We start from the raw sequence: 8,372 nt of genomic DNA, 5'->3' as shown, positions 1-8,372 counted from the left end.
TATCTATTGAAGAATGTCAAGAAGTAAAATTGTTTTCTTAAAACTTATGGCTGTTTGGAGTAAGGCATAGTCATAATAAACTAAGAACAAGTGTATACTTTAATTATTAAACTTTATGTTATTATATACAAAATATTTTAGAAACTAAATTACTATGGAATTTATGTATTTGAAATGCTGCATCACATATAAAGTTGTTTTCTGTTAGTCTAATGCAATTAAACATCCAGTCCCTCTGTAGGACAGGGCAGATGTAGAACACTGCCATTGTCACAGAAAGTGCTATGCACACCACTATTCTAGGGCAAAACTTATTCACGAGGGATCCAGGAACCCTGGGAGCCCGCATTAAACTTTGTGTATTTTTGAAATCCTAAAATTCTGTTTGTACAGCCATGAATCTGCTATAGAGGAAGACTGTGGCATTCATCAGATCCTCAAAAGTTTTATCACTCAAAAAAGTTAGGAAATATGTATTTTATCAGTCTGCCAGTTCTCCTTGGTAGCAAGGAAATTCATCAAGCGACTTCATCAAGTTTGAGTTTTTTGGTAAAATTTTTATAGAAAATGTAAAGAAAGAGCACATGTTATAAATGTATAGCTGAACACATTTTTATAAAGTGAGCATATGTATCATTAGCACTCAAATTAAGAAACACAGTATATTAGAATTAATACATGAATTTAGTAAAGTTGCTTAGTATACAATCAATACACAGAAATCATGTGCACAACCAAATACAGAAATAATCTAAAAAATACAGTAACATTAAAAAATCAAGTACCAAGAAAAATTTTGTTGCAAGTTTTATAAAACCTCTACATGGACAAATATTAAATTTATTTGAGGGAAATCATAACCTAAATAAATGAAACAAATGTATCATGCTTACAGATAGGAAGATTTTAAAGTGCCACCTCTCCTAAATTAATTTATAGCCTTCGTGTGGTCACAGAATCCCAGAAGGAAATTTTTTAATTGACAAGGGAATTGAAATTCATATGGGAAGCTGAAGTGCTAAGATCTATCCAAAGAATCTTAAAGAAGAAACAAAATTGAAAGGTATATGCCACCAGGTATCAAAACCTACTATCAACTTGTAATAATCAATACAAAAGGGTATTAGCGTGAGTGTCCGCACATTAACCAATAGAACAGAGTAGAGAACCCAGAAATAAACCCACACTTGCACACTCATCTGATAATGACAAAGGAGACACTAGGGGTGTAAAAAGGTGGCTTTTAAGTAAAGGGTAATCGATTACTTTATATCTCCATATCTGAAAAAATGTATCTTGATCCCTACATTACATTATATACAAAAATCACTTCTAGATGCACTGAAGATCTGAGTGTGAGAGATTAACAGTAGAATATATTCACAACCTTGAAGTAGGAAAAGACTGCATAAAGAAGGATACAAAAAGCACAAGCTATAAAATTAATTAAAATTAATAAAATTTGATCACCCAAAGGAACAACTGAGAGACAGAAAAGACAACCACAATGTTAGAAGACAGTGGAAAAAGTAAAAAGCTGAAAAAACTAATGTCCAAGACATTTTTAAAAAGACTCCCACAGAACAACAATAAATAAAGGATATATATTTTAATAGAAAAGGGAACAAAACACTGGAAAGAACTCTAGAAAAGTGGATAATCAAAGAGTCGTAAAACTCTTTCACAACGGATTTGCCACCAGGACACAAGTGTCTTGAAAACCACCATTAAACCTAACCAAAAATGGAAAAGGAAAAGACCCCCATCAACACTGTTGTGTCTTCATTGGGCACGTAGATTCAGGGAGGTCTACCGTGACTGGCCATCTGGTCTACAAATGCGGCGGGATTGATAAGAGAAGAGTGGAAACATTCAAGAAGGAGGCTGCTGAGGTGGAAGGGCTCCTTCAAGTACGTCTGGGTCTTGGACAAACTGAAAGCTGACCGTGCATGGTATCACCATTGCTCTCTCTCCCTGTGAAAATCTGAGACCAGCAAGTGCTGTGTTACCATCACTGATGTCCCCGGACACAGAGGCTTCATCAAAAACGTGGTTACAGGCGCCTCCCAGGCTTACTGTGCTGTTCTGACTGTTGCTGCTGGTGCTGGTGAATTTGAAGCTGGCATCTCCTAGAGTGGGCAGACCTGTGAACACGCCCTTCTGGCTTGCACTCTGGGTGTGAAACAACTAATTGTTGGAGTTAAAATGGATTCCACGGAGCCACCCTACATCCAGAAGAGACACGAGGAAATTGTTAAGGAAGTCAGCGCCTACATTAAGAAAATTGGCCACAGCCCCGACACAGTAGCTTTTATGCCAATTTCTGCCTGGAATGGTGACAACATGCCGGAGCCAAGTGCTAACAGGCCATCATGGTTCAAGGGGTGGAAAGTCACCCGTAAGGATGGCACCGTCCAGGGTGCCCATGGACCACCCTACTTGAAGCTCTGGAGTGCATCCTGCCACCAACTCACCCAACTGATAGACCCTGCGTTTGCGCCTCGAGGATGTCTATAAAATTGGTGGTATTGGTACTGTCCCTGTGGGTCACATGGAGACTGATGTTCTCAAACCTGGCATGGTGGTCACCTTTGCTCCAGTCAATGTAACAACTGAAGTGAAGTCTTCAGAAATGCACCATGAAGCACTGAGTGAAGCCCTTCTTGGGGACAATGTGGGCTTCCATGTCAAGAACGTGTCTGTCAAAGATGTTCATCATGGCAACATGGCTGGTGACAGCAAAAATGACCCACCAATGGAAGCCGCTGGCTTCACAGCTCAGCTGTTTATTTTGAACCATCTAGTGCAGGATATGCACCTGTGCTGGACTGTCACACAGCTCACATTGCTTGCAAATTTCCTGAGCTGAAGGGGAAGATTGATCATTGTTCTGGAAAAAGCTGGAAGACGGCCCTAAATCCTTGAAATCCGGCAATGCTGCCGTCGTTGATATGATTCCTGGCAAGCCCATGTGTGTTGAGAGCTTCTCTGACTTCCTCCCCTGGGCCGTTTTGCTGTGTGTGACATGAGACAGACGGTCGCTGTGGGTGTCATCAAAGCAGTGGGCAAGAAGGCAGCTGGAGCTGGGGAGGTCACCAAGTCTGCCCAGAACGCTCAGAAGGCTGGATGAATGTTATCCCCAATACCTGCCACCCCAAGTCTTAGTCAGTGGTGGAAGAACGGTCTCAGAACTGTTTGTCTCAATGGGCCATTTAAGTTTAATAGCAAAAGACTGGTTAATAATAACAATGCATCATAAAACCTTCAGAAGGAAAGGAGAATCTTTGAGGACCATATATTTTGTGTGTGGCAGTTTAAGTTATTAGTTCTTAAAATCAGTACTTTTTAAGGAAAACAACTTGACCAAAAATCTGTCACAGAATTTGAGACCCATTAATGAAAAGCTTAATGAGAAACCAGTGTCTTCTTTGGGTCAACACTGTAACTCCCAGTAGTACTACTTTGGTAAGAGTTGCTCATAACCTGTTTCTGGTAAAACAATTTTTCTATTCATGGGTTTGTATTTCTAGGGTGGTGCTTCAGATTTGTTAAGCTTGTGTTGAGAACTCATCTGTTTTAAGAACATCTTAAAAAGCATTGGTGCAACACTTTCTAGGTTAGGACACATGAGTAAAGAGTAACTATGTTTTCTATGTAAGCTAGTTTGTAAGGTCAGATTCTATAGTCTAAAAGCTCCTGATGCATATAAAATTTTGTTACATACATAATGAGTAAATCTATGTCATTTAGATCCCCAGTTATCAGGCTGTGCATTCACCTTTATAATATTAAGTAGTTATTTTAAAATGTGAGGCTTAAACAGATGCGGGAAGCTATATATATATATATATATATATATATAGTCATAAAACAATGGAATGGATAAATTGTGATAACATCAACAATGGAATATTATGAAACAGAAATTTAAAAGCACATAACTTCGTAAAATATGAATCATAATGTTGCAGGAAAGAAACTAGACACAAATGAATATGCATTGTATGACTCCACTTACAGAATTTTAACCTGCTATAAATATTCTTCAAAAGGAAATAAAATTAAACTTTTGTCATCAGTGACTTTGAGGAAATATGAGAAGGGTTTCTGGTGTGTTGGCAATGCTTAGTTTTCTTCATCTAGATGCTGGTCACACTATTTAGTTTGTAAAAATGTATCAAGTGGTACTCTTTAAAAAAAAATAAGATTCAGTTAGCCTGCAATTAACATAGGTGTTCATATGGCAAGGTCTTGGGTGTTCCATGAGATGGCTTTTGATAATTGGGTGCACCTGTGCAAGCTGCATGCAAAAAAACTATAGAAATTTATCCTATGCCCTTTTCGAGTCAATTTTCCTTCTCCACAAATAAACCCTTTTCATATTTCTACTACAGTACATTGGTTTAGCCTGTTCTAGAAATTATGCAGATGGAATAGAATATATGCTGGGGGCGGGGCAGATTTCACCTGTCTTGCTTAATATTACACTTTGGGGAGTGTTACTCTATGCAGTAGTTTGTGCTTTTTAAAAATTTCTGAATACCATTTCATTTTTGAATATGCTATAGTTTATTCATGCTCTTATTAATGGATATTTAAACTGTTTGCCATGTTCAGCTGTTATAAACAAATGTTTGAAATGTATCATTACAAATGATATAGACTCACTAATGTTTCCTATTTTATCTTTGAAACCACTATAACTGATATTGTTGCTGTGAAATATTTTTACTTTAACGGGGTTATTTGCATCCAAATTTCAAGTACTTTGATATAATGCTTGTACTTTTATGAAACTTGAAAATGAAAATGAATTTAAAAACTTAAACATAGTCAATTAGTTTTTCTAAAATGTTTCTGTTGCTATTTAGAAAATTATATATATTTCAAAAAGAGTAAAGTCGCATGAAATGCCTTTGAAAGGTTCCAGTTTCCACTGATAATTAGTTTTGAAAGTAGAAATGTATTTTTATGTTTTAGAGTTAATACATTCTGTGAAATAGTAATACACTATTGCATTTTTCTTGGGCTATACATTTAAGAAATCTAAAAGGTTTTACAAACATTTAAACAAATTTTCCATTAAGTAACTTGATATAAGCTTATGACATTAATTACATTCTACAATTGGAAAATTGGTAACTTTAGAGATGAAATATGTTCACCTTTTCTCTGGTAAATATCTTTCTTTCCATAAACATTTTTCTCTACATAAACTGATGCATCTGATGACTGTATTTTTTTTTTTTCAAATTCAGGTTTTACTTGCAAAGTAGCTACTATTTTCTTCAATGCTGTTGCATTGGGCCTATATGGAAATCTACCACAGGAAAATAGCGATGTCTTGCCTACAGTTGTGAAGAATCCAAGAGTTAAAAAAAATGAAAGAAAAGAATCAACATTATGTAAGAATTACACATTTGTCAATCTATCAATGGGATATTATTGGATATTAATAAAATTTAAAATAATTTAATATGACCACATGTTTAATAAGTTCATGTGATCTTATAAGTTTTATTATTTTGAGCATAAAATAATAATATAGTCTGTGTCTTGCACTTTTAAAAGATATCACACATATTTAATACTTTCAATAGAAAGGTCATACTTTGAAAGAAAAAGATGAAGTGGAAGTAGAAATACACATAAGTTAATTGTGACTGCAGTGATGTCTTATATATTCATTATTGGTCTTCGGTTATGTAGGATTGGGCTTCCCTGGTGGCTCAGATAGTAAGGAATCTGCCTGCAATGAGGGAGTTGATGTTCAGTCTCTAAATCATGTCTGACTCTGTGACCCCGTGGACTGCAGCACGCCAGGTTTCCCTGTCCTTCACCATCTCCCGGAGCTTGCTCAAACTCATATCCATTGAGTTGGTGATGCCATCCAACCATCTCGTCCTCTGTCATCCCCTTCTCCTCTTGCCCTCAATCTTTGCCAGAAATGAGACCCCAGTTCAATCCCTGGGTTGGGAACATCCCCTTGAGAAGGAAATGGCAACCCACTCCAGTACTCTTGCCTGGAAAATTCCATGGACTGAGGAGCCTGGAGGGCTGCACTCCATGGGGTCGCAAAGAGTCAGAGACAACTGAGCAACTAACAGTTTCACTTTTTTCTGTAGAATTATTTAGGTTTCATATAGTTTATTCTTGCTACTTTTCATCTGGGCTGTGCATATTTATAAATAATTTTCAAAATAAGACTAGATGTGCCAATCCAGTTTGTATAATAAATATTTACATGAAAGTCATATTTGCTCTCCAAAAGGAGACATGTCAAACTATTTAAAAATTAACATTTTTCCTTTATTTGGTAATGGAAAGGTTTTCTCAGAAAATTTATCCAAACAGTCAATTGGCCAGTTTACAATACATATTTTCACGCTTCTTTACTATTAGTAGACATGAAATTCAATGTGGTCATATACTTCTCTGTTTTATTTAATATCTTGACTTGAATTTTATTGGTAAAGACTATTGATACTCAGTTGATATCCATATTTGTGTTTTTATATTTAATTTTATGATTAATCATAATCATTTCACTTAAATAAATGTTCAAATCTGAATGCAGAAAATGTGCGAACCATTTGTGGAGTTTTTCTTAAGCTTAAATGTGTTTCAATAGAAAAATGTTGATATAATTATTTCATACATGATTTAATACCTATCCAAATTATATAGCAATTTTCCAACTATTAAAAAATAAAGTTGTTATGAAACAAAAACTTCTCTACAATGTTTCTTTTGTTCTCTTGGGAGAATGAACAACTGGCAAAATTTCTCCTTGTTATTCATATTAGCCAGTGACCCTGTGTGTAAGGGCAGACATGGCCCTATTCATGGTCTTGGCTGGCAGAAGGAAATGTGAAGCAGGGAGTGTTCATATCTTCCTATACGTTTTTCTACCTAGCTTTAACATGCATTTATGAAAATCTATAAACTTGCCTTTATGTGAAACTTGACTGTTCTCTGTTTGAACCAACAGGATGGTAGAATATCTGAGGATCAGAATGTGAAAACAGAAGTTTTTCCTTTAAAGATTCTATAAGATCTGTTGCTGTGCTACATTCAGGAAAGGAAAATCACATGTGATGTTTGCAAAAGTAGTAGAAATGTACTCTGTAGGGATTTGTATTTTCATAATAAAGTACATTCTTATAAAGTGTTTCTCTTATGTTTTTAATGTATGTAGGATTTTAAACGCCAATGTACAGTATAGGTTTTCCTAGAATTACAGGTCAATAATTGCAGGGTATTTATATTCTTTCTTAGTATTCTATTGTCTAAAAATATTATTTGAAAATTTATGCAATGAGGAGATAAGATAAAACAATAATATCCTGATCCATTTTGAAGGAACTTGTAGTATGTTTCTGTGTTTATATGTAAATATCTATATATGTATTTTTTGCATAAGTATAGTAAAAGTATAGTAAAGATTATAACAATTTGGAGAGTAGTGTTAAGACTTCAATTTGCATATAATATTCTGCTACAATGGAACATGTGTTTCTATGCCGCAAACTAGTTCACAGAGGATTGATAGAGAAAATATAACCCCAAAGTCACTGGTTAACACCAGTTTAGCAGCTTTTGAAACAATCAGTGGAAGCTTCTCAATGTTAATGAAAAAACCTTAGTCCTAACAAAAAAGGCCAGCTAAAAATCCTATTGAAATACTTTTCTTTGTAATCAGTTTTGAGTATTTTAACGCCATCAAGGATCAGTACGCTTTCTAGAGTCTTACTGTATCCAGTGAAGCTGCAACTGCAGATGAAGAAGCTGCAAAGGCATTTTTAAATACCAGATTTTAAATTTAAATTTTTGATGAAACTGTTTTCTATTGACAGTTGGTGCCCTCAAGGAACTACTTCTCAAAGGAGGGAGGTGAGCCCCAGCCTTAAAACTTAAAGAATTCATTGACTGTGATGCAGGGTGAAAATGCTACAGAGATTTAGCTAAGCTAAAATTCATTAAGATTGTGATTATTTTTGTTAGGACTGTGGTTACAAAGTTGCATAGGTTTTTGAATGGTTCACTTCTGCAGTATTTTCTCCATCAGCCTAATTATTTTGGGTGCTTGATTTTGCCTGAAGGGATATTTTAAGCAAAGCCTACTTAATATTGGGCTTCCGTAGTGACTTAGTGGTAAAGGAGCCACCTGCCAATACAGGAGATGCAAGAGACAAGTTTCTATCCCTGCAGAAGGGAACGGCAACCCACTCCAGTATCTGTGCCTGGGAAATCCCATGGACAGAGGAGCCTGGCAGGCTACAGTCCATGAGATCAAAAGAGTTGGACACAACTTAGTGACTAAACAACAATACCTGGTATTTCAGCAGAGTGCTTATGTTTTAGAATTGATA

At 35.7% G+C, this 8,372-nt stretch overlaps 1 pseudogene; it reads left to right on the top strand.

Annotated features, from left to right (window-relative positions):
- Positions 1–1,743: 1,743 nt before the first annotated feature.
- Positions 1,744–3,130, top strand: LOC138441866 (elongation factor 1-alpha 1 pseudogene; annotated as a pseudogene).
- The last annotated feature ends 5,242 nt before the right edge of the window (positions 3,131–8,372 follow it).

This window comes from Ovis canadensis, chromosome 5, assembly GCF_042477335.2.
Source record: "Ovis canadensis isolate MfBH-ARS-UI-01 breed Bighorn chromosome 5, ARS-UI_OviCan_v2, whole genome shotgun sequence".
Classification (NCBI taxonomy): Eukaryota; Metazoa; Chordata; class Mammalia; order Artiodactyla; family Bovidae; genus Ovis; species Ovis canadensis.
The sequence above is the reverse complement of the archived record's forward strand: the minus strand, read 5'-3'. Positions and strand labels throughout refer to the sequence as shown.